General features: G+C 41.1%; 1 protein-coding gene across 1 annotated transcript in view; it reads left to right on the top strand.

Annotated features, from left to right (window-relative positions):
* The first annotated feature begins 14,173 nt into the window (after positions 1-14,173).
* The window catches only part of MBNL2 (muscleblind like splicing regulator 2), a 112,220-nt gene continuing 100,178 nt past the window's right edge, over positions 14,174-26,215 (top strand). Inside the window, exon 1 of the mRNA XM_074911373.1 lies at positions 14,174-14,286. The gene's annotated coding sequence lies outside the window, so the exon portion shown is untranslated. The remainder of the gene's footprint in view (positions 14,287-26,215) is intronic.

The following is a 26,215-nucleotide window of genomic DNA, read 5'->3' as shown; positions in this document are numbered from 1 at the left end:
GGGAATTTGATTCAAAACTGCTTTAAGGGTCCAAGCCAAAATGACAAAATGCAGACAAAGCTTAATTAATTTTCTAATTATATTTGGTCACTTGTTCAACATTTTCTTCAGATCAACAAGATGTGTACAGTTCATGTACCTTAAAATCACTGTCATTCCATATGTCTTCTCTTGAAAGAGCACATAAAAGTAGCTTGAAATTGAAGAACAGGCTACAATGAGGTGGGAAAACCCAAATGTTTTATTTCAATGGCTTCCTCTGGAAAGAAGCATGAGTTTTATCAATATGAATTTAACTTACATTACGATGCTGCATAGAGAATGGATTTAAACACCAGAGAAACAAGTTAAGCTATAAGAACACTGAGATGGTGGCTACCACTGCAGTGTGATTGTTTACAGAAACTTGTAAGTTAAATTTTTGTGAAATTTTCCATGAGGTGTATACAGGAGGTTGGACAAAGAAGGTGATTTGAATGCAAAGCCTACCTAAATCTCTTGAATGCTTAAGTGCCTCTACCTTTGCAAATGTGGGAAAAATGCAGCAGAAGACATTTTTTTAAAAATTTTTAAAATTGAAATTATGATTTCTAATCAACACTGGGAATTATGCCCAGGATAAAAGGAATATGATTTATATCTACTGACATTCAAACAAGAAAAATCAACTATAAATCATGTTTAAAGCTAATCCTTTGACTTATGATTCCAATCAAATCCAGGTCAGTAATGACTGAAAGCTGTTGTCATCAGGATGACCATTCCCTAAAGCAGCTGAGGTGATGTCAGGCTGATTTCCCCGAATGCTTGTGGGTGTATCATAAAACTCTCCACCACACTTCCACCAGATCTAACAAATAACTCAGATATCTGAACAGTAAGCAGATGGAGGAACATAGAGACAGAAATGCCTTCTTAAACCCACTGCCATGTTCATCTGAAGTCTGGGCAGAATGGTGAGACAACATAAGCAAGCCTGTAGTGCTGTACTACTCAGCATCACACCTTCTCTGTGAGTTAAGATCTCAGGGCCCTCCCAGTCTTTCACCTTTCATAGCTATGTAATTCTTCTAAAAAATCTGTTTGCATAGAGGTTGCATGAAAATTGAGTAATAGAGTAGTATTTTAAAGCAGTTTACCAATGTTTAGTATTATTCAGTGAAGTTCAGAGGTAGTACTTGTAAACATCTCTTGTAAGTCTCAAGAGAAAAAGAGCATCTCTAAGGGCAATTTAAATCTTACCTTCAATGTAAATCCTTTGGTGAAGACATACAAAAAAATGGAAAAGTCTATGTAATGTTATAATAAAATAAATTCCAAATTTTTACCTCATATTTTATTAATCAGGTGTACCTTTATGATCTGATATGGGGCAAATCCAGGTTTACATCATTACACATGAGGATAAAAGTCTGAGCATCTTTAACCCATGCTGTCTACAGATCTGTTGCCAGAATTATTACATTGAAGTCACCACTCCAGATGACAGCAATCTAATGTGTTACCAGCCAAACAAATATAAAAGGAAAAGATTAAAAAAAAAAAAAAAGGCATTGTAAATAATCTTCTGTAGCAATATTGAAAGTGCTTTGAAGCAACAGTTCATTCCTTACTCAGAAAAGCTGGAGGCTGCAAAGGTCTCCTAGATTACCATAGTAACTAAAAGAATAATTTAAATCTGCCTTTTAAAGAGTTGTAAATAATGCAAGTGTAATATCAGTCACTGCTCATTGCCATTTCACATGCTCCAGAAGACAATTTGAAGAAGATTGTGGTATCACAATTCCTCTTGTAAGGAATTCCAGAATAATAAAATTATGCGTCCAAGTCTATCCCTCTCTCTATTGTTTCTTTCTGGATCTATCTGATGAGAAATAAGAACTTGTACCACAGGTTTCATTTATGTGTCTCTTTGAGAATCTGAAATGATTGTAGACATCCACTTCTCTGTTTGTCCAAAAAAAATCATTAGAAAGGATCGAGAATATTATTCAGAATCTCTCTACGTGCATGTGTGTGCTGAGTGTTGAAGGATCTGCTGGAAGCATTACAATGCTTGTACACAGCTGCAAAACGCATGTAAGGGTCTTCAGCATTATCTGCAAGAGTTTAAACACACAGCTATATGGATGCTGCTTTCAATACTATTAAAAATATTATCAGAGAAAATCTTTTGGATGGGGATTTAAATACAAGGATGAAATGGTACTGATGACCTTGTATAGATTCCTGTAAGTAAAAAGGGATGTAAAATTTAAATCTTGTGTGTTGGAATAAAAAAATGCAGCAGGCCAAGGATTTCCCGAAGAACCACATAGATATCCTTTTTTGTCATCTAGAAAGTAGATATAAATAATTCAGAAGATATCCAAGGTATATGTATGAATAGGAAAGATATGGCTGAGCATTATACGGAAACTGGGAATTCTGAGCCAATTCCCAGATGCTATTTTAATTCCATATGGTGTGTAATGATTTTATAAAATACACCAAAGCAGTGGCATGTGATTTGGAAGAGCAAACAAGTGTGTGCTTTTAAGCGTTAGACCCTTTCACAGGTAGGTGTGGAATTTCATAGCATTCCTCTCCTTTGACTGGAATCACATGGTTCTCTGTCTCCTGGGTCAACCTCTCATTGTCATGGTAATCATGATAGAGATGAGAAAAGAGCCTTCTGAAAGCAAGTTGAAAATTATTAGTAAATTGAGTAAAGTGCTGCTTAGAAACTATTTTCTTTAGCAAACAACTTACATTTTCATCTCATCTAACTACTGGAGTGGCCCTCTTCAGATACAGGAAAGGAACAGATCCCGTTTACATCCTTAAGAGAGCCCAGTGTGTTTTGGGATCTGAACAAAACTGTTTTCTTTCCAGAGCCTCTGTCACCCACATTCATCTTCCCCCTGGAGAAGCCATGTTTTCTCAAAAACATCATCTTCTCCATGCTCTCTGTCTCTGGATTAGTATATTGCTTGTTAGCTTTGTTGCAGGGCCTAGACATTTGCTTAGGCTGCTCTTGAGCCCAGGCAGCTTGGTGCACTGAGAATATATACCTGTGGTATGTGCGCCAAGGCTGTTTGGTCGTGATCCAGGCAGCCTTTATGTCTTGTCCTAAGGGGAAATGTGCCATTGCTGCATTTTCTTCCTGATATATGGGGCACCATCTCAGGAAACTTATACATAAGATGTATTTTCAAAACAGTAATATTTACCACTAATCCTTACTGTATTTATTGCAGGTGCAATGGGAGCAAACAGGAAAATCCTCTAGTATAGAGAGACACATCCATAATTAAAAGATATAAAAAGAAAAAAAAAAAAAAAAAAAAGATGTTCTGACACAATCTGCTAATATATATTCAATATGAAGAATGAAGTTCAGTTCAGATTATTAAGGCATGAGCCTTTGCCTCTTTAAAGGTATGGGACTTTGTTTATATTGCAGTATTGGTATGAAGTGTAAAAACCCTGTGATGGCTCAGGCAGGGAAAGAATAAAAGAAATAAGGTGGTTTAGGATTGGTGTTAGTCTCATGTTAAATAGACAGAACCCATATAGGTGGGCATAGCACTGAGTCTTAGAAGAAAAGGTAGCTTAGAAGAAATCAATAACACAAATAAGAAAACTTTAATGTAATTTCTGACTTTATAGCATTCTCTTAAATGAATATAATCCTTAGCCCATTAAACTTTAGTATAACATTATATTGAATTTGTAGCACTTACGTTGCACTTTGAAGAGGCAAAGTGCTGTGAAGTATTGATCATGCGGCAAAAAGATGTTATTGAGTATTTGAAAAGACTGTGGTAGTGTACTTGGGGGTACAAACGACTGTATCAGTCTCCTAGCTCTTGTTTTTGGCAATGAGAAATCGAAGCATCAAAGTGAGATTTCCACTGAGTTAATTATTCTGTGTAATCCTCTGGTTTTACAAATTTATTAGAAAGACTGGTAACAGAAATAGTTCTGCAACAACCCCCTCAATTTATACACAGTGCACTTTTTTTTATTATCCAGTGATTTCATATCCATTTTGCCTGACTCATTTTTTCTATGGTGCCACCCTTACCTTATATTATAGTTCCACTGAATTGAATTTACTTTGCAGAGAACTCAAGTGCCCCAGCAATGGTACATCTGAAGGTAGATAATGGTAGGTAAAATAACAAAATAAGAAGGGTTGACCTTTGTTATTACCTAGGATTTCATATGGTTGCAGTTTTTAGCTGCAGCTGGTTTTTACAGTCCAGTTTAAAATCCATCAAAACCAGAAATACTCACATATAATTTCAACCCCACCCAGTTCCCTTAAAATGTGTTGCTATAAAATAACCATGCTATTAAAGATGTGTGTTTTATCCATAAGATTAGGTAAAATGAATTTATATTGTATATTTATATACTATCTAACATTTCTTCTAGCATCACAAACCACACTTGAGCTTTCACTGGTGAAGAACCATGTTTTCATAATGCTTCCAGGCGAAACAGGTTTCACAGCTTCATTTTTTAAAGGTTTTTTCCCAAAGAAAACTATTTAATATAAATAAATAAATATAGAAGGGTCTAACCTGGGTAGGCAGAGGACTTCCACTGTTATTTTGAGTTATGTTGATTTAAAAAAAAAAAAAGGGCACTCATTAAATCGTAGGAGAGAAAATGCAAATATAAAATAATGGGGATTATACCCAACATATGTGCCTCTTCAGATTTGTAAAACACAGTACAGACAGCCATTTAAGTGTAAAAGCATACGTTCAACATACTTAAGACGCAATTTATACCATACATGCTGTAAATTTAGTCCAGACTAGCCAAATCACAATTAGAAATAGGATGCTGCCAAATCAGTTTTATTCCATATGTAACATCAGTACAAGATGTAAAATGAAGTACAAGATTTCCCCGTTCAGTGCCAGGTACACTATTAGTTAACCTGTAGATGTACTGCTTCTTCACAGAGCAGCACTGGATTTCTCCGCAAGAAAGCACTTTTATATGAATCATACATTAGTGGTGAATTATGTAGATGTGAAAGCATGTATCACTTTCCCATCTGCAACTTCACTTTGTATTGCTCTCTCTATTGATTTGAAAATAAAAACCCTTCTGGTTTTGCTCTGATAGGTTGCTCAGTTCCAGTTCCACATTTTGCCAGGGTCACCCAACGTGATTGTCTCATCTGCTGCTCCTGGCTGGCCTCTCCCAGCCTTTGCTCCCTGATTGCACCACATGTGTGGCAATACCCAGCTCAGATGGCAGTAGGAACTGGGGCACTCAGTATTGCCTGGTTGTGAGCCTACTTCATTGCAGCTGGGACAATTCTACTGTACTTTTTTTTTTTTTTTTTAATTTAAGTGGATTTTAAAAAAAATTAAATAGATTAGTTGCCTCTTGTTTTCAGCTCTCATTTTTCATGTCTGAATTTACAGTTTACTTCATGATGTTACTTTTACACCTCTGTGCTTCCAGAAACTCTTCACTGGTTTTAAACCCCATAACTGAGGGTCAGATAGCTAGGAGGGCACCTATGCTTGTCAATGCATTGCATGAAGAAGGAAATGAATTATTTAAACGTTATCCATTTGCAGCAGTGCTGCATAGGTATAAAACTCTATGACATAACTTCTGTGAAGTTGTGCCAGTAGCTTTAGGGATCTGTTAAGTATTCATTGAGCATATCCCTATAAGAGTCATTTGCACATTTAAAAAATTTACTGTAGTTTATAAGCCACTGGATATTTCAATGCTTTGTTCTGTATTTCAAAGGATATATTACAAAAAATATTTGCATACTTTTCCTAGGTAATTTTAAAATCAAAGTTCTTAAAGATCTATCATTCTTAGACATTCAATAGGAGAAACACTGAAGTATATATTAAATTGCAGAATAAGTCTCTATTTCGGAAGAAAACAAAACAAAACAAAACAACCCAAACAAACGTGTGTACTTAAAATCATCTCTATTCAGCAAATAATTTAAACATACCAAGGCTCCACTGGAACTTCAAGACACACTTAAGTGGCCTGACAAATAGCAATGAACTTAAACAAATGCTTAAAGTTAAGTGCTTTGTTCAAACATAATTCAGTGATGCAATTCTCACCCTGTAAATTATTAAATAGATACAGGTGAAACTGTAAAGTATGAACTTTAGCAATCTTACTAATGAGTCTGAGAAAACTTCTCTGGTAGGGAGCTAAGAATAGTTAAAAAGATGTGTGCTATATTTTTACAGAGTTATACAGTTTGGTTACATTTTGATACAAAACCTGTATTTTAAAAAGCATGTGTAGAAACAGATACACGATGGTTTTGTATAAAAACAGAAATAATATTTTAAAAATTTAACTTCCCTAGCAGATGAGCCTCTGCAGCATTAAGTTCTACCCTGATTTAGACAATTTCATGGCAATGGGGATAACTGGTGCAACATCTATCTGGCCTCTTGATGAGTTTAGGGGGATATGGCCTGGATGTAGGTCCTATTTTAATGCAGATCTTATTGGATTATTGATGTTGTCTCTACCAGCCTTAAAAAGCTGTAGGATAAAACACATAAAATATGTTCTTCTATATATGTCTTGTCAAAACATTTGGATCTTACCTAACAACAAACTGGTTTATGCTAAAGCTTATGAACTACATATAAAATATCAAGATGGAAAATACATACCATTGGTTAATTTGACCTAGGGAATGTTTGCTGGAGAGTTTGTATGGAAAAAAATAAGTGACAAACTTCAAGGAGAAGGGTTATTTTCTTTTTAAAGCTTCTGAATGCAGTATGCCCTGCTCCCAAAGGGAATGACTCATTATCAGACCTTCTCTTGACAAACAATAGTTAATTGTCACTCAGAAAAATTACTCTGTTGTTTATGTATTTCTGATTAGAATCTGATTACACTCTATTTGCGTAAACATGTAACGGTAGCACCAACATTCATCTATGAAACTCTAAAAGAGCTAATTAGCCAAAGCTTAGACTAATTGTCAGCATAATGGACAGAGAACATGGCTTTGAAGTAGGAAGTGTTAAGAGAAACTGCCAGTTGTTCAAAGATAGCCAGTTGGATATGTAGATAGCCATGATTTCATTAGTATGTAAAGCTTTTACTGGGCAGAAAGCCACCCTCGTTAAAAAATGAAACGAGGAAATGAGAAAATAGAAAATCGGTTTGTAAAGACTCAGGTGGGAAACAAAGAAATTAATGACTGGGATTAAAAATAACAAGATTTTTAAAAAGTTACTCGCTGGAGTACTAGTGGGCAATTGGATTAAATACAGTAAAAGGGCACTTTTAATAAGCATTAGGAGAAAAAGAACGGAAGAATCTTACATCAAGTATATGTGAAGTGCAGCAGATAAACAGTAGAAGAGATTTCTGTTTGGTATTTGGAGCAAAGGGATTATGTATCCACGTGGGAAAGAGGCAAAAAGAATAAATATCCCCTACAAGAAAGCAAGCAGGCCAGGATCTGTTCAAGTTAAACTTCAGCCTTAACAGAGTTAGGCAAATACCTGTCTTCAGCTGCTAATAAGGCATTTCCTTAGGTCATGGGTAATTCCAGAAGAGTATTGTCAAAGTCTTAAAAGCTTGAAAGGACCTATTGAATAATTAATGATGTCATTCATAACCACAGCAAAGAGATTGCTAATTTGGGATCTTATTAACAAAAATTAGAGGTTAAAATATAATTAAAATCAGTCAACACGGCATCCCAGAAGGTAGATCTTACTACAGTTCTTTTGCTGGGGGGGGGGTGTCTGTGCTTCTTTGCTTGCTTTGAAAAGTATGTAATTCTAAGTGCTAAAGATGACTGTGTTCACATAACAGTCATTGATTCCTTCAAAGCTTTTCAGTCAATACCACAAAACCACTTTGATTTAAAAGAACTTCCATTATACAAAATTAACATTACACGGATTAAAAACTGACTCCCTGACTGATCCCCAGAGGTCACTGTTAATGAAAATACATAAACAAGGAAAATTATTGTGTTGAGAGGTTTTTCCCAGAAATTGATTTTTTTTTCCTAATACTTTTACCAATGATATAGACAACATAAAATATTATGGTGAAGTTTGAAGATGATAATAAATATGTACTACTTTTGCCAGTGGGGATGAGTTATCTCACTGAGAGTCAGACTCCAATAAAAAGGCACATTAAAAGGCCCAAGTACAATGTATTACACATGGAATCTAACAACATTAGTTGCATCTATAGGGTGGGAGACCCAGGGTCAGTAGAGTTTTACAATACGAGGCTTGAGAAATGCAGTGTGTCTAGTCTATCTTCTAGACTGAAGAGAATTAAACTGACTGCTACATATAGCAACAAGCAAAGGCAAGAGCTCAGTCAGGACTGGCGTTTCAACCTGAACGTCAAAGGTACAACGCTATTCAGTGTCTTGAAACCTGAAGTTGGCTAGAAACAAACTTGAAATGAGAGACAGCCTGCTAGCAGCAAACATAACTGTCAGAATAGGTAACTGGGGAAAGGTGGAGGACTCACGCTTACTAAGTGGGTGAAAACCTGATCAGAATTCTTATCCACACATGCAGTTTAGCCTAGTTTCAGGACGGATAATCATAGTGCTGCCTGTTTCTTTTGGTTGAGGACTCAGTGAGGTTACATGTACATAAGTAAATTGCACAGGGTGAGAGTATGGGCTCATCATTGGCAATTTGCATTGGTCCATACTGTTTACCTAACATATGGTATAGTTACACAACAGCTAACTCAGACAATATTGAACATGTAAACAGACAACACCATCCCCTAAACTCAGGGAATATCTGTGCATCACAGATGCGGACAGCTTTATTGGGCATAGAAGAAAGTTAAAGTTTATCCATGTGCATGCAATACACACTGTGTCCCTTGGCCATAGGGTCAGAGAAGAGTCACATGTAGTAGCATAGAGATGACCCTCTGCAGTCCTGCTGGAGGATATGAGCACTGTATTGCCTGGAGCATGTTCATTACATTTACAGCTCTTCATCAAGACAATGAATGTATTAAAATCTTGTATGTCTGGATTGACAGCTGGTTGACTGTCACAGTAAGGAAAGGCTCCTCTCTGATGCACAAAAGCCCAATTGTATTTTGTGGGTAGAGGGTTATCTCCCTCTGACACACTGGAAATGAGTCTCTCCTAGAGCTGGAAGATTGGCGGGAAAGCACTCTGTCGTGATTTAAACCCGGCAGCCCGGGCTGCACTGGAGAGAGAGCTGCTCACTCACCCTCCCCCACTCCGGGGAACGGGGCAGACAGTTGAAGGGGTAAGGGTAAGGAGACTCGTAGGTTGAGACAAAAACAGTTTAATAATTGAAATAAAATAAAATAAAAATAATAATTATAATAATAATAATAATAGTAATAATAATAGAAAATACAAATGAGTAATGCACAATGCAATTGCTCACCATCCGCTGACTGATGCCCAGCCCATTCCCAGTAAATGTTCCTGGAGAAGAGAGAATCCTGAAACCACAATCCCAGAAGCCAGAGTGAGCTTCCTTGTCAACCCTCATCTATCTACTGAGGATGATGTTACATGATATGGAATATTCCATCGGCCAGTTTGGGTCCATTGCTTTGGCTGTGCTCCTTCCCAGCTTCTTGTGCACCTGCGCACTGGCAGCACATGCGACACTGAAAAGTCCTTGATTTCTTAGCAACTAAAAACATCAGTACATTATCAACATTCTTCTCATACCAAATTCCATACTGTATCCAAAACAAAGCACTATTCTAACTACTAAGAATGAAAAAAAAAAAGAAATTAGCTCTACCCCAGCCGAAACCAGGACACACTCATTTTCTGAAATCATATGAAGAACCTTCATTCTCTGATGCTTGTCTGTTACAGTTTTTTCACACAGTGAACGAAGTGACAAAGCATTCAACAAATTTATAAATGGGAAAGAATTTGCTTCCAAGTCAGGGGGATCCTATCTGCCTTTGAAGCGCAGAACATGAGTTTTCTCTTAGGATCATCTGCATCACTGCAGATTAAAGATAAAGAAGAAGCCAGCCCCTACCAGGCCCTTGGTCAACCTTAGTTTCTCCTTTTCTTTGAGTATAGCATGCAAAGCTCCGTCTGTTATGGGAGAAGATAGTTTCTGCTGTGACTGCTGAAGATGAGTAACAAAGTCATTGGGACGGCTCTCTGTGGCTGTGTCTTGAGAAAATTTAACAGTACATGGCACATGGTGTCTGCAATCTATTGATCCACTATGGCCTTAAATGCTGAAATAATGAAGGCCTGTGAAACTTCCTAATAAATGTATCATGAAGGTATTTTAAGTATTATTTCCAAAAAGCATCCTGAACAGATGGGGCAGATGCCCCCATCATCATGTGAACAAATCTAATGTGGCATACATGAAAAAAAGGCATTGCAAAACTTGTGCAGAAGCAGCAGCTTGCAGACTTAGTTTTCTTGAATGATAGCACTGAACAAACTAGGGAAACCTGATGATCCAGCATTAAATAATAAAATATTTGTTCAATTAAGTTGCATGAGTTCATAGGTTAAGTTTCATGTTTTCTCTTTACTATTTAAAAAAAAAAGAAAGAAAAGAATGAGTTATAGAACTGGCTATGAATCCTAAAAGCCTCTGTATGTACATATAGGTGTCCACATACAGGAAAACTTCATACTCAGCAGAATTTTTCTGTTCTTTAAAAAAATGAGATAGGGTTGAACTGACTTGACTGCCTTTGAAACAACAAATTAATTTCAACTTGTGTAGACAGGCATAATGTCAGTGAAAGCATGCCAATTTTCCTTTGCTGTAGCATGTGAATATATATATATATATATACACAAAAAGGTTTTTTGTAAAGTTTCTTTTTACTGGTAGCCTTGAAAATTAAGGGGTAAAGAGAATTCATGTCTGAATTTAGGAGTTTGCCGTGATCTAAAACAAATTGTTGGATTTTCTTTGTACTTACTATTACTCAATTAAAAGCATGGCTTATGCCAGTATGGGCTCAAGTTATTTCTCTCCATACGTCTTCCCTTGTATGAAATTCCCAAACTGATTTGAGGCTCCAGAGAAAGGGGCTGCACAGCAAACAGATTGCGCATGCCAGTTTTCTGGTCAGGTAAAAGTCGAACAAATTCCTGGAATCCCAACGTTTGAAATTCACGTGTGGAGACACATGAGGGCACCACTGGGCGGGGGATGGCTGCTGGTGGAAAATGGATGTCTGCTGGCACCTTCTGCAGGCTGGCTGCTATGAAGCTCCAGGACTGCAGGCAAGGGACCTCAGGCAAGGGTGGCCTCAGGGCAAGCCCCTGAGGTGCAAGTGGTGCAGCGGGGGAGTGGAAAGGAGACCAGAAGAATGGATCTGATGCTCTCCTAAAAGATTTGACAGATTGGCTTTAAGTCTATGCAAAATTTCTGAATATCAATTTATCATTTCGTAAAATATGAATAGGGCCATTCATATACTTTGTTGATACCTTCAGTCTTTGTGGTATTTTCTTAGTAAAAAGTAATAACACAAACAGGAGAAAATAACCCTGCAAATATGAAAGAGTTAATGGTGTTTAACTTTGTCTTGCTTACTCATCAGTTTTTCTAGGATACATCTTACAAAGCAAGATAATATTGACTAAGCCTCATTAAACTTTCAGAAATTATTTTTTAAAGAAAAAGGCAAAATTAATGATCCATGTTCCAATATCAATAAGCCACTTTGGAATGTACATTGATAAACTATTTCTACTAAAATTATTCTCCATTGGTGAAAAGTATGGAAAATTAAAAAGATGAGGGCAAGTGCTGGGCAGGCACTTTGGAAGGCATGAAATTCAAACAGGGAAGAGCTGGTGAAGAAAGGGTGCTGTTGTCACTGCCCCCCTACTCAATGAATCAACATGAAGCTGCCATTGCAACAAGAACAAATCTCATTGAGCAATTTATTGGCAATTACGCTCTATGTAAGTCACTGTTAATTATGCTACTCTCTTCATTACTACTGAGGCTTGGCTGGTCCACAGTGCCCTATTGTGGACATGACATTCAAGTGTCTAGAAGACAGCAACAAGAATGATAAAAGTTGGGGAAAACATGACAATTTGATTCAAAAAGCAAAGTCTGAAGGGAAAATATAGCTCATGCTAGGTTTAGACGTATATGTAAAAGTGTCGTAAATAGGATAACATCAGTCGTGCTCCACACTCACAAGAGGAAGACAAAATTTAATGGTGTTAATTTGCAGAAAGAGGGGCTTGCACAAAACCAGTTAATGGGCATGTTAACTTGCCTGAAGAGAACAGGCACTTCACTTCAGGTTTTTAAGGCAGGGTAAGAAAAAATGTTGCATTTGACCTGAAATATATTTAATCCTGCTTTACTGTGAGTAGATGTTTAATAGAAGGCCTCAGGAGATCCGCGTTTTATGATATCAGCTGTGTACTAAAGTCTTATTGATGGAACGTTCTGCTGAGACTTCTTGCATATTTAACGTTTTTTTCTGTTCTGCTTTCTCTCACTTAATGAAGATGAAAAAACAACATGCTGGGAAAAAATTTTACAATCTCACTTGTTTTCCTTCACAGAACTGCCGTTCACCAATACCAAAATCATACAAACAGAGAGAAGGAATGAGTAGAGACGTTGCTGTTGCTGCTCCTGGTCACCTGGGGACCACCGTCTTCAGCAGTTTGTTAAGCTGGAGCAGCAGCAGATTTTTTTTCTTATACCCCCCCCCCCCCCCCCAGCCCTTTGCAAAGCTATTCCATTCTCTCCTCCTACCAACTAGGGGAGGGTGCTTATTGTACCTGGTGGCATCCTCAGCTAGAGTTTGGCAGGGCTTTGTATTTATTCCATTTATTATATGGAATATAATAAATGGAATATTATTATATTTCCCTAGAGCAATATTAACATACTTTTCTCATTGGTTATATTCAAACACCTTTATAAACAGGGTCGCCTTGAACAGACTGGTTAGAACTGGTTTCCAATTAGCCTTAAAATATTAATTCATCACTCTGCTCATTACTTTAAAATAAAAAAGGGGTTTCTTTTTGTCTCTTTCTCAGCCTCTGAACGCTAAAGGAGGTGGCTAAGTTGAAAGGCTCATTTTCTCAAAACGTAACACATTTTGCAGTAGCAGAAATCTGCAAGTTCAGTTACTGATTCTTGCAGAAGACATCAGCTACAAGGAATTTAGTTGAAATCGAAGTGCAGATCCCCCCCCCCCCCCCTTACAATGTGATGCTGCAGCAGATTAGATCACTTAGGGTGGGGCAGCCGTGGCCTCACTCCTGCCCACGCGTGACCCTCTCCTTGCTGCCTGGCTTTCTGGAGAGCCGGCTCGGGGACATAAACTGCCTGGAAAGCAGTTATGGCATTTGTCAGACGAGGCTTCAGCCCTTCCAGCCCACAGCGCAGGGGTCAGCTGAGATCGTGGGGGGCGAAGGAGCCGCCGGGGGGGCACAGCCGGAGTCGGCAGTGCCCCGACAGCTCGGCTGAACCCCACCTCTAGCTTCACCTGGCAGAGCACCAGCGCAGCCTGAGGGGCTGGAGGCAAAGCGGGAACCACTGCAGCTCCCCGCTCTCTCTGGCTGGGGGTATTCCGCGGTTTTGAGGGAAAGGTGCCAACCCTCGCTCCAGGGAGGGCGGCCTGCGGGAGGCCAGGGCCCGAGGGCAACCAGGGGCCTGCGCGGGCCTCCGCGGGCGAGGAGGGAGCGCTTTATTGCCTGGGAACGTCACTTAAAGGGAACAGAAACTACTCGCGAATTCGGGTAAAAATCTGGGAAGAATGAGCTCTGGGAGCCCAAACACGCGTTTGTTTCCTCCAGCAAATCGCCGACAGTAACGGGTGACACTCCACAGCTCCAGCAATAAAAAGGACGCAGAACAAGACGCCTCAAACCCAGTATTTTTGGCCACTCTGCACCCTCACCCCCCTCCCGTTCCCGTGGTTTTGTGGAGGAAACGCTCGGGCACAACGCGGCGGAGCCGCCCGCGCCCCCGGCGGCACCCCGGCCCCGGCCGCGGCGGGACGGGGCGAGGGCGGGGCGGGCTGCGGCGGGCGGGCCCGGCCCGGCCCGGCCCCGGGGCGGTGCGGCGCGGCGCTCGGCCCCGGCAGGGAGGGGCCGCACCGCCCCTACGCGAGCAGCCGCCGCCGTCGCGGCGGGAGAGGTGACAAGCCGCTGCGCGGAGCCGCCTCCGCCTGGGTGGGAGAAGCGGGTGTCCCGTCCCCCCCCAGCACCACCCCCTCCCCGCCGCCGCCACCTCCGCGCCCCGCTCCGAGGTAAGGCAGCCGCCCACCCACCCCCCCCCCCCCCCCGCGCCCCGCGGCGGCGGGGCCACGGCGGGGGGACAGCGGGTCCCGCGGCGTCCCCGTGTCCGTCCGTCCGTGTCCCCCACGTCGCCGCCGGGTCGGGCCGCGCGGGGACGTTGCGGGTGCGCGGCGGCGGGAGTTTCGTTTCTCCGCCGCCCCGGGGAGGAGTCGCGGCAGCGGTGCCGGCGGCCCCCGGGGGAGCCTGGCGGCGGCCCCGGCCCGCGGCGCCTCCCTGCGCGGGGAGCGGCCGCCGGGGCGCGCCCGGCCCAGCCGCTGCCCGTCCCGCCGCACCTGGGCGGGCGGCGGCCGCCCCTGAGCCCGTCTCGGCCTCTCCGCCTGCTGCCGCCCCGCCGGGGGCGCGGGAAGGCGCCGGGAGCCCGGCAGGCACTTGCCCGGGCCCCCCCGGCCTCCCCCCGCCACTCGCGTCCCCTTCGGTTTTGTGGGGGAGCCGACGGGGCGGGAGGCGGCGGGCGCTGCTGCCTGCCCGCTGCATCTGGTTCAGCGGTGATTTATGGTTTTGTTAAGTCAGCATTTGGCACGGCGCGCTTGCGGGGAGCAGCAGCGAGCGGGAGGCATAAGTTTTTGTTACTTCTGGAAGGGAAAGGAAAAGAGCTGCGTGGGGCCGTGGCCGCCCCAGCGGCTTCCTCCAAATTTCTCCCCTCCCCACGTCCCCCACTTCAGCGCTGTGCCCGGGGGATCGCTGGGCAGGTTTGGGTGGTGGTGGTGGTGGAACTGCCACCCGTGAAAGTGAGTGTGACAGGAGGGAAAAGCTGTCACAAATTAAGTGTTTTTCTTTCTACTAGTTTTGTGCGGAAACACTATATATTTATCCCTTGTATGTACATATAGGTAACTCTTACCTATGTATACATGGAATATAAATGCGTATTTTTGGAGCTCTGAGAACACTGCTTGTAGGCTTCTCTTTCCAGATGTTTTTTCTGTTTCTTTTAGGTTCATTTGCATTTCTGCTGGGAGGGGAGCAGACAGCAGTAATGTTGCTGAATACGTATTTGAACAGTAGCAGGGAACAACTTGTGTGCCTTTAATTCAGCTGCAGAGGATATCCATGTGGGATTAATATACTTAAGCGATCGTGTCACACTGACGTATCTTGTTCAGACTTGTAGATTTTTAAAGCAGTGTGGACTTGTAGGTAGTAGCGGAAGTGTAATTAATTTTAAACATGTGACTTGGCCTAGCGCTTATGATTTTAACATGGTATTCATACCTTGGTAAATATGCATAGATTTAGCCATCTGTCCTCCGTTTTCTCATTGTGAGTGCACATACCACACTGCGCAAATGAAAAAGGTGCCTGTGGTAGGCTTTAGGGACAAATACGTGTTTAAACTCTTCGAGGAAATGCTCTGAGGTTACTGTCAAGGACTAGTGGAAAGCATCTTTCATACAGTTTTCGAGGATGTTCAATAAAATTTAAAAAAAAAAAGCTTCAGCATCAGTGATGCAAATTTGTAACTTGTGTTTGGCATTAAAGCTATTTGCATACAGCCAGTACAGCTGATACTGCTGCTGGACAGCATGTAATTCTTCCCACTACGGACAAGGCCCTTTTGTGTATCGTTAACCTCGCATGCTTTTAGAGGGTATATGAACCCCGGGTGGAGCCCTGCGGTTCCAGTCTCCTGTGATAAGGTGGTGGTGGGGTGCCAGCCGGTGTTGCTCATTAGAGATCGTAGCAACGAAACTTCTGACACAGGCTGGAGCTTCGAGCTGGGGCACCCCAGTCTTTAGCACTTGCCATAGTCGCTGGTGTATGCTACGGCTCCTCTATGTGTGAGTGACATTTGGAATAGCAGCGGGCTACGGCGGTGATTTGTGCTAGTGTAGAGGTCGGTCTGTCCATCCAAGGTAACCTTGCAGGATAGTGGCTATACAGTGGTGTCTTCCTGTACCTGAAGAATTGGGCAGTTTTGTTTTGGTATCCTTGCTGTCACCACAGGAGTGGTACTTCTGCATTGTGCAGGTGGAATCGGTGGGTGGCATGACATGTGTCACCTCAACATACTTTTTAAAACTTATCTCCTTTATCATTTACGGCCCTCTCTCTGAAGAGATGGCCTGTTTTTAGACATGAGTAAACCTGCCAAAATCTCATATCTTTGGCATTGGTATGTTTGGGATTGTGATGCCGAAATCTTCATTTGAGCATCATTTTCTTAAATTTGGCTTTTGCAGAATAACAGTTGTCATAAGAAGATTAAAAATAAAGTCTACTTGCTGCTAACACTTGGTGGGTGAAATTTTCATCTCTTCTACTACAGCTGCTCTGTAGTTTCTCTGCTGGTTGCAGAGTCTGTAGAACTGTAGTGTGCAATACTAAATAGACTACTTTTTCTACTAACCTAGGGATTCTTAAACTGTGGTATACCTAACATAGCAAAAGTGATATGTGAGTCCTGCCACCAGTGGCATATGATTGCCATTTTGGGAACAACTTGGTCTTGCTTTTTCTTGGATTAAAAGCTTGGTTATAAGACACTGGAAAAAGTTCTGTTAGCAATTTATGGCAGGAAGAAGAAAAAGATTGGTATTCCCATTGCTGCCTGATGGTGTTAGATGTTTTCTCATCCTCTGAGTAGCTCTTGGAATCTCAGCAGCACAGTGTGATTATTTTACTCCTTACACTGCTGAGTAAAATTATAGAGCCTAATTTATTTAGGTTTGGCATGTTCTCACTGAAACTCCTGCCATGCTAGGTGAATGAACAGTCGGCTTGTTTATGTTGCCTTTTTTTCCCCCACCTTAATAGGCCCTCATAGGTTTTATTGTGGTTCTACTGGAAGGTTTCAGAATTTGGTCCAACCTGTCAATAAAACCAGAAATAATGAACCATGAACCATATTAAACCTGTTATCAAAGAGAGTATTTTCATACTGTCAGTTATCAGGGTAGAAATCTCACTTCACATGGCTCCAGCCAGTCCTACAATCACATTTACTACTCTTCTATAAATTTTCTTCTGGCAGTTTATTGTTAGCTCTCTGGGGCTGAAGTACTCAGGACAGATGTGAACATGCTACCTTCATCTTTGCAGAATTATGAAGTAACCTAATTGGCTTCCAGATCTCACTGTATTTTTCTTCATGTCCCTCTATCATAATTCAGACTCTCTGTCTACATATTACTCCTTTCCAGATGTCTTTTACCAATCGAATCTTTGCTGGATCACTTTTCACCAGATGAATTATTATTCATTTTCTCAGAGGCATCCAAGAAATAAAATGCCTGATGGAATTTTCTCCCCCCACCCCTTACCTTTCTTCAGTATTCTCCCACGTTCATTTGCAACTTTACGTAAGGAGAGCTTGTTAGAAAGTGTTCATTAAAATGTCATTGAAGTGAAAGTCAGGGAAGAGTGTTGATCAGAAACACTTTACAGTTTCAAGTTGCTCATTTCTGGTGAATAAACCTTTAAAAAACAAAACAATCTCTTTCTTTTCCACTGCTGATACTTCCCCCGTGCTTTTTGCTGTCTTGATCATTGTGGTTGGGTTATTTGCGATAACTGGGTTTGACACAGTCAATTTGCTTATGGCTTCAAAGAAACGCAGTATTGAAACACTCAACAAAATTTGGAATAAAAATGTAGTCAGTATGGCTCAATCAACTACAGACATGAAGGAAGAGTAGACTTATCCAAAGAGCTTGAAGTGTTGAATAACTCAACAATTTATCTTGATTTTCAGCTGCACACCAACATTTTTGGCTCACATTGGGTGACTGATGACAATGATGACTGTCAGGGGCTGTTACTTTGTGGAGCCCAAGGTAGCCCTTTTTCTGGCTGGGACCACAGGGAGCTGTAAGATTGTGGGTAGGTGTTTGAGCACTGTGGGGATGCAGCCTGAAAGGTGGGAGAATGATAGTATGCAGCTGTGTTACTGGGGAAAGACATAATACGTTCTGGAGTAATCGAATTTTCTAGATGGGAAGGCTTCTTGAGCTGCCCACAGCGTACTGGAGATGCAAGTCACTCTTTGCCTGTATAGAGCTGAGACAGCAACACTGTCACTGAGTAATGTTTCAGTGTGAAAGTATAATGTCAGTGTAAAGTCCAGAAATACTTCTGACCTATGATCAGTTGGGATCATGTATCTTAAAGCCACAAAACCAAGGTCTGTCTGTGACAGTGTTTTCCTCTGCTTACCACTAAAATCCATGTTTAGGTTTAACTTCAGCTACTCCTCCTTGTTTTGATGGTTCTGCAGCTGTTTGTGCTGAAGGATAAATAAGTCTGTTGTGCCTCCACATTGAGAGAATTTGAAACTTTCTGGCTGGTTCACCTGGTGATTTGACACTGATGTTAGAAGGTAGCATAGAGGGAGTTGAGCTTTGTAGGTCTCTACAGGGGAAGGATTGAGTGATGGAGCAGCTTATCACTGCTGCTAGTTTGTACTGCTGCTTGTTTCCCCATCGCTTCTAATTTATCCAGGAAGGACCCACACTGTTGTTCATATTTTTGTGGGCCCTTGTGAGGTGTCCCTACCCCACTGGTGAGAGACAAATATTTCATGCCTGATGGTATCAAAAAGGAGGTCTGAGAGGTTGAATATATATGAGCCCACACCTCCTCTGACAGGAGATAATTTGAAGTATAAGAAGGTCCATGTTCTCTCTCTCCGGTGCTATGTTCATTTAAGTGAGCCGATAGTTGGCTTTGTTACTGACCTATTTTGGGAATGGGAGATTTGGCACTAACCAGTGGTTGCCCAAGACAGTATATCCATGGCGAGTTTCTTCAGCAATGGTAGGACTATTGTGTTTTGAAGGGGGAAGGAAACTTCTGGGTATTTTGTTAATAAAACTGGAAGGGGTATTGGTTGAATTCACAGATCTCAGAGAAAAAGAAAACCATTTTAAGGTACGGGGGTATATCTAAACGTGCTTAACTTTAGTTGTGTAAGCTGGCAGTTGGTGCGTATGGGTGAATGCGTATGCATTTTTGTTACCCGAGAGGGCTTTCCAAGTGCGCTCAAGGTTTTCACAAAGTCGAGCGTTTCCTTGCAGTGCAGTGTGTCTATATGGATGTCATAGGCACAGAGCATTGATTTGATGCATTAGTTATTTCAGCCTTTATTTACCATTCTCAAATCTGGAATTTTTGTCCTATTTGTGTATATGGTAAGATTTTGAAAACATCAGGGTGATTTTGAGGTGTGTTACTGGAGCAGTGGTTGACTGTATTTTTGATCATTGCTAACGTGTGGTTCCCTGAGCCCTCAGGCCCTTGCCCTGCTGGTTTTATGTGAGCTGTAAAAGATTTTGGAGTTTCTCGGTCTTTGCTCTACTGAGGCTTTCTCTAGTTCCTGGAAAACTGGACGTTCTTTCGCTTGCTTGAATGAGGTGATGCTCTTTCCGTAACAGCAGCAGTGTTGCGATGTCCTAACGTTCAACTTCTCTCTCAAGTGTCAGGTCAAAAATATGACCAACTCTGCAGGCTGGACCAGAGGTGACCTGTGAAGGTGCCACCAAGGAGACTATGAGAAAAACCGTCTTTTCATACAGAGCATGAAAAGATGAATCTTGCAGACTTCAGCATGTTCAGCCTTGTTAATATATCAGTTGAAATTCCTGAGATTTATCATTCTGGGACATTTTGCTACCTTCCATTACAAAATATAAGTGCTTAGCATTCCTAAAGCTGTTTGTTTATTGTCTTTAAGTGAATAAATGTTAGCTTTAGCTTTTCAGATTAATGAAATCTAATAAAGATGCCTTACTAGAACACCTTAGATGTCACGTTTGCAGAACAGGTGAACGAAGTGTTTCCTGCTATCTCCTTGTGCCTGAGTCTTTGACTCCCTACAGTAAGGGGGATGGGGGGTGGGGGGAAAGGCAGGGATTTAGATCTCATCTGGACAGCTTTGGATGATGCAATGCGCATCAGGTATTTCACTCTTGGGATCGTGTATTGCCTGTTGGCAGTTAGAGGTAGGTCTTAACGTTACTTAATTCATTCACTTAATTTCATAATGCTTTATGTTCTTTGCTTCCTGTTTGTGGTGGAGCATATTTCTCCTGCTACTTACAGCTATTAGAAGTATCTGATTTCTCTGGTTGCTTTCTTAATTCCTTGAACAGACCATTCCAGTTTATACCATGGCAGGTGAAGTAGGCTGTGCATTTCTGATTGCTAGGTGCCACAGAAGAGGCAAGGACACCCTGTGATTCTTTCTGGAGGTGCAAGCTGTTGAATCCTGGGAATGGTTAGACCTGGATATGCATCCTGTGGGAGCAGCGGTGAGTGTGGACAGGAAGGGTGAGGGCATAATAGCCATAATCGTAAGATTAAGGCATTTTCCATTAGAAGGAGGTGTTGTTGGTGGCTTCAGTCAGTCATTTTCTTGAAGTAACCTGTCTTCGCTGTTGTGAATTAGAGGAAGGGGGAAGAAAAATCAATACACTTTGAGCTATAAAGAGCTTGACTAATAGTGTGGCATTAACTGGAGGCCAGAGCTGGGTGGAGCTCAGTACTCCTCCCTCATGAAGCAGCAGAGCGGTTTGGTCATCTGAATTGTGGTGATGGCCCTGCGGCTGACAGGAGGATTATTACAGCATTGTTCTTGCTTTCTAGAAAGCTTACCTCATTCTTCTTTACAAATTTCAAAGATGACCGAGGCACTTTTTCTTATGTGCAACCAGCAGTGCCAAACCTGCTAGATCTGGTCCCTGCTGCTGCTGGGTCCCTGGTGGAGCCTGCTATTGGAAACAGACTGGAAAGAGGGAAAAAGTCGGTTTGTGTAGAAGGCTTTTAGGATTGAGGTGAGTTTTCTAAAGAGAATCAACGATTGAAACTGTTGTAGTTCCACTTTGCTTACTTCAGCACGATTTTGTCGGTGGGTTCATAGTAATTTTTTGCATTCTGCATAATAGATTGGAAAATGGGATATCCTTAAAGGTTGGGGGGTTTTGGTGGGCTGCCAATGCACTTGAAGTTACGTTGTATCAAGACAACCTTTGGAGATGGCCGTAATTGGAAGCATCTGCCTCAGGTTTTGGTTTTTGAAGGATCTATAAAGAACTCTTCTAGAAAGTAAGCACTGTTGACTTCATTTTTTGCTGTTAGGTGGCTTGGTCGTAGATTTCTTTGTAAAATAGATATCTTGCTTATCAAACGCATTTCCGAGAGGACTGGAATAGTAAGGTCTGAAATTCTGTGGACCTTTGTACAGGATCCAGATCTTTTAACCTATCCCTTCTGTCAGTAGTTCAAAGAAGAATCTTTGAATGCAAATGCAAAACATGAGTGATAGTCCCATGTATGTGCTGCCAACAGTAAAGGGAAGAGATAAAGCTGGATTGTCCATTGGGAACTAGCACATGGTCACTGCTTTTGTCAAAGGCAATTCTTATAGCTCAGATGAAGTCCTGCTGCTGTGTCTAGATACAGTGAAGAGCTACTATTATTAATAGTATCTGTCTAGTAGGGGTCTAGTCTAAGGGAGCTGGACTGCTTTAGCTGGATGAAAAGGAGGCTAAGGGACAATCCCGTAGCTGTTTATAGTTGTTTGCAGCTACTAGAGGATGGTTATAAAGATAAGAGGACCAAACTCTACTTAGTAGTGCCAAATCGCAGCAAGGGACAATGACAACAAGTTGTTGCTTGGGAGAGATTCAGGTTGGACGTTGGTAAAATCTTGTTACTGAGAGGGTAGTGCAGCACTATTGAAGGTCATCCTGAAGGTAGTATCTGCCCTTAGAGCTTTTCAGGACTTGTCAAGTCAAAGCCACAGCTGGACTGATCTGCTCTTGGTGAGAGTCTTGATTTGAGTTAGGGACTGGACTAGGTAACTTCCAGAGGTTTCTTCCAACCAAAGTTTCTAGGAGACTGGCTCAGATCCCCCTCAAATGAAGAATTTTTTAGGCAACTTTGAACTGAGCTGACCAGTTACTTTGGGATGCTTGGTGGTAAACTTAGTTTCATGTCCTCAATACAGCTCTTGTAGTTGATACAATAATGCTTCAGTGATCAATACTGAGATCAGTATTACTGGCCTGTATTTATGAGGACCTGGAGGTTATTTTTGTCATCAGGTTTCCTTGTTTCTCGCCTGGCCCAGAGGGAAGGGGCAGAGCTCTTTGCCTGTTTGGTCAGTATTAACCATCAAACCCCTCCTTGTGTCAAAGATGGCTTCAGGGGATGAGGTGGCATTACAATCACCAAGAGGACAGGTGGACTGCAGTGAAATTTGCCTTATAATCTTAAATTCATAAGACTATATACCTGCAGCAAAAGATCTGTGTAAACTTCATCCTGCACTTTTCCTTTGCAGTCCCGTTTGCCTGCTACTACCTTTAAATAAGCTAAAGGTAGCAGACAGGATGCCTTCTAATCTTATTTTGGCTTTCCTAATATGTATTAGTGCTCACATGTTATTGTTATTAGGGGGTATGAGGGGGAGTAGCCAAATGAATGGCTTTGTCAATTTTATAGCACCTTTTTTTTTTCTGAGAGGAAAGTCAGAGAAAAATGCAGAAGAGGTGAAGTACACCATGTTACAATACTGCATGCTATCCCCTTGCAGATTTCCCTACAAGTAAACTCTGTTCTGCCTTCAGAATTCTGGTGAATAAAGTCCTGTGTGCATTTTGATTCTTTCTGTAATTTACTTCATTTTTGAGGTGACAGGATTAAATCTTGACGTGCGCTGCTTGAAATATGCTGTCATCTGAGATCAGGCTTTTGGATGCCATTTTATCCCACACATAGTGCTTCTGCTAGAGGACCTTGTTTCTTGCCCTTCATTACTCTTACTTGTTGGCTTATTTTCCCTGACTGAAAACAATTTTTCTTGCTTTGTGTGTATACAGCTCCTTATTTATTTGGTTTCTGTTACATGACGTTGGGATACATGATCATGAACTTCCATTTATATAGTATTATGTAGCAAAGTAATTAGGCAGAGATCCACATGTAATGTTTAAAAACATTATACAACTAAAGTATTCCTGGCGCTTCACAGTAATCAGAGAGCAAGCTGAAACAAAACAACGTCTTTTGAGGTGAAAATGGAAATTTGGTGCAAAACTCATGACTGAATGCATGTAAGTCTGATGTTTAAAGAAAAGCTTGCCTATGTGAACACAAATTCAGAGACTTCACAAAACAGAGCTGCCTGCTAACCAAAAGACTAGTTGCTTGCCAGCAGTTCACTTGGCATAGCTTTCTCCTACCTGTCATCCATACTTCACAGAAAGAAATAAAACCCTGTACTTACATACTCCAGGCCTTCCCTCCTTGCCAAAGTAATGCTTTGTTAATTATATGGAGTCCTCTGCTCTTACATGTGCAGGTTATTAATTGCTGTAAAAGGTGAGGGATTGAATCCTACTCTTACTGATTTTAAAAAACAAATATTATCCAATTGGCTCTCATTTTCTGTGAAATTTCCTGGAGCCCATTTTCTCTGCTTACAGTGGAGATTGCTTGCTGATTTTGCTGCATGCCCCTGAGCAACTACCCTACAGACTCAGGCTGTTGAGCAGCAGCTTGTAGGGAAATGGGAGCTAGCATCACCCATTAAATAGCAATGGGATGTTTTACACCTGTATTACAGTAGTGTGCAAAAACAGTAGGATAATTTTAATGCATTAGAGTGAATTGAATTATTTTTGTGCTAATTGAGGATAGGAAAATTCAAAATGTAGCTAAGTTTCAGTGTCATCTTCTTCCCTTTGAGTTTATAATGGCGTAATAAAATAGAGCTTTAGGATTTAAAGAATAATTAGGGAGCCCTCATTACATCACTGGTTGGAAGATTTATTATTTGCAGCCATTGCTTGAATTATATGCAGGATCTGGGATACATTAGAGGTTGATAACTGAAGCTTCATAGAAGATTAAAAAAATATTTGTTTTACCTGCGGAAAATGTAATTGGAATACTTATCTCATGCAGTTATGTGAAGTATTAATTCTGGTAATTTGGGAACTTCTTAGAGGACAAAACTTGCTTCTGTGTCTTCCCAGTAGGTTGGCTGTTACGGGAAGCCCGCCAATTCTCAGGGTAAGGGGCAGAATCTTAGTGTATGTATCCTCCATCTATGTTCCCTGAAACACGAGGGTTTTCCTATGCCCATGTAACTTTGTGGCGGAAGTTAGTGGGTTCTCTGACAAGGTGATTTATCAAATGGTTTCCTCTTGTTGTGGGTTTGAATAGGAGCTACTCCAAATCTGAGGCCAGAACAATAGCTATGGAGGAAATTAGTCATGGAGGGATCTGAGGAGGAAGGAGAATGTTTTTATCAGCAATGGAAGAACTTCCCAATGTACAGGGGTCTCACTAAGGATGGTTTAGGCATTAGTGAGTAGTGGTGGGTTTACACTTTTGCATTGTTTCCGACTGGGTATTAAAGACTAAAGGGTACAACACTTGCTTTCTTCTTAATTTGACACTTTTGGAAAGTATTCTTCATAACCACGTGGATTCAAAATACATTTATATGAAGGTTTAAGCATTTGGTGTTTATTTCAGCTGGAGTGAGAGACTTGGGAGACTTCCATCAGATAATTCCCTGGTTGTGGTAGATGCTGTACAAAATAGGGGGACATGAAGTCAGTTAACAAAGAGGATTTATCTTGAATTTATGATATATGTTGCTGGCTTAAATAGTGCTTGTGCTTTTACCCTATGATTCCTTGTGATTCATAAAACATCTGTTCTGCGTAGGGTTCAGCAGTTGAAGATAAAGGGTTTCTGTTTTGTATGTAATCCTTTTACGTTCTCCTAGAAGGGTTAGGAAGATCTACTCTGATATGTATTGAGGAAATGGTTTACTTTTTTTGGATGGATACAGGTACCTAAATATATGGCATCTAAAATGACACTAAGCTGTTATGTCTGGGACATCTGCACAGGGCTGGCAGATAAAAGCCAGGACATAACGGTAACCCAGTCTTTCCAGTAGTGACCACTGAAGGCCACCAGGAATTCCCTAGGGCATCTAAGGAGGCACTAGATGTCTGGGTTTGAATGTCTAAAATTTACATGTTAATGTTTTAATACTTCTGTGATTTGGTATTTCATATCGGCAAAACTGCAAACAGCTTTTTTTCAGCTGTCATAAAGAAAAATAGAATCGCTTCCCTGAAAAAGCTTCTGCATAAGTCTGCACTCTGAGAGTAAGCACGTATAGGTGGTTTGCCAGGTTTTTTTACCTAGCTTATTATTATTTTGCCAGTTTATATTACCTAGCTTATGTAGACGGAGTCAGCAAGATATTGGTTCTTTTACCAATCTTCCCCTCTACCCCTCCCACCCAAATGCTCCCCCCCCCCCCCCCAAAAAAACAAAACCAAAAAGAAAATTAGGAGGAGGATTCAAATCCCAACTTCTCTTGGGTTAATTTGGTGTCACTCAGTTGTTCAGAGGAAGGAAGCATGAGTGAGTGCAAGGATTGATGTTCAGTCAGGGGAAAAAAAACCCTGGAACATGTTCAGCATAGCTTAGAGAACAAGCTTATGTAGCTTATATAGCAACATAGCTGGAACATGCTTATGGCAAGCTGAGGATTTACACCAAAGCTGTAACTGTACATTGTCAAAATACAGGTGTTCTTTAGCTGTATGTTAATGTTTTTAGTTATTTTAAATGAATTTGAAAAACAAAAGTGCTATCCAGTGCATGTAACTTAAGTGTCTAAATATTTATGTTCCTAATAAAGCTGCTTCTGTAGTAAGATTTCACCTCTTATATGTTCAATGCAGAACATGATAGAAGGAGCCTAAGGGTGACTATTCTCAGGTAACCAACAGAGAAACACAGATGCTTTTAGGATATGATGGAATCTCTTAGAATAGCTGCTTTGGGATAGGATGAATCACAGCCCACAAATGCCTATTTCTCTTCAGTGACTATAAAGAGAGAGGGGGAGTA

This window comes from Athene noctua, chromosome 1 (genome assembly GCF_965140245.1).
Source record: "Athene noctua chromosome 1, bAthNoc1.hap1.1, whole genome shotgun sequence".
NCBI classification, from domain to species: Eukaryota; Metazoa; Chordata; class Aves; order Strigiformes; family Strigidae; genus Athene; species Athene noctua.
The sequence above is the reverse complement of the archived record's forward strand: the minus strand, read 5'-3'. Positions and strand labels throughout refer to the sequence as shown.